Below are 1,518 nucleotides of genomic sequence, written 5' to 3'. Positions count from 1 at the left end.
ACAGTATATTGAAAATGTAGATTTTAATTCTTTTTGATACATGATGTATTCATGAATTGCTTTATACCAAACAAAGTAAATTATTTAGCACAGTATCTAGAGTTTTGGAAACAAATTGCCACTTTTGAAAACAGCCTTGTCTTCTAGTCTCAGGAGAYTTACATAAGGATAAGTGTCACTAGAGAAAGTCTTGTAAGCAGACGTTTTGTTAATTTTAATGCTTTTCTGGCATCACAATGAATAAATGAACCAAAGATTTAATACTGGCTCTCTCCCTTAGCAGATCCAATGGTACTCGCAGTAACTGTGAGAAAATACATAATTGTGCGTGTATAAAGGATGTGGATACTCTAAATACGAGCGTCATCAGGTATATTTGAATTAAATACTAAGGTAACAGACCTCTAAAGATTTGACAGAGAGACTGATGATGTACAGGTAGGTAGAAGCCAGAAATTGAAAGTTATTCTCAAAAACTCAGAGTTATGGGTAGTAATTATTTCTGGAATTGAACTTGGAAAGTAATGAGTAATATCTATTTCATAATGCATATATCAAATCACTAGCATCAGCTGAAAGCTGCGCACATACTGAAATGTCCTATTGAGTTGAAGAGGGCTATCCAGCACAACACAAAAGATATGTAGCGCACCACAGGGTTCATCTTTTTATAATATGGGGATAATTATAATATTTGAACATCAGTGGCCATGTAACTGAAAAAAACTGTGGTCAGATACTCTGAGGAGTAACCAAAGTTACATAACATATTGCTTTAGCTTTCACAAACCACATATGCCTCAGGAAAAAGAATCACCAGGCATAAGATAAGTGGAATCAATAGTAGAATAAGTATTGTGAAAGGATTCAATTTACTGTTTGTATTTAATGACTCAAAAATTAAGAATAAAATGAAATGCCAAAAATATTTTTTCTGAACAAAACTAAAAATTAGTAGCGTCTCAAAGATTTTATAATTTTCTCAAAGATTTTATACTTTTCTGTCTGTTTAGAGGTCCTGCCATTTTTAGTAGTCCATTTTAGTAGCTGAATGGGTCTTAATAAACAAAAAACTATTTGCTAATACTAGTGGCCATAAGAACGTGGAATCTGATTCTGTTGCATTGAAACTATATACTCAGCTGTATTATTTGTATGAATTAATAACGTTTCTTAAAAACTTCAGTCACTCATTCACACAGTTCTTACTATAACACATATAGCAAACTGATCAACAGAACTACCCACAAATTAAGTAACAACAATGAGAAAAGCAAATAATTTATCAATAATTTATGAAGTACCAATTTGTTTATCTAAACTGTTTAAAACTGTTTAGTAAAGATAAGAAATTAAAAAAATATTCAGTGGCACCAAACTGTTCAATCAAACAACCCACAAACACAAATTTCATGAGGGTTTTTTCTTTTCTTTTCTTTTCTTTTCTTTTCTTTTCTTTCCTTTTTTTTTTTTTTTTTTTTTAATTAATAATTCATCCTGCCTTATTTACCAAATTTT

The sequence above is a fragment of the Rhea americana genome, unplaced genomic scaffold (assembly GCF_003343005.1).
Source record: "Rhea americana isolate MKP2758 unplaced genomic scaffold, rheAme1 scaffold_0, whole genome shotgun sequence".
In the NCBI taxonomy this organism is placed as follows: Eukaryota; Metazoa; Chordata; class Aves; order Rheiformes; family Rheidae; genus Rhea; species Rhea americana.
This window is presented reverse-complemented; position numbering follows the sequence as displayed.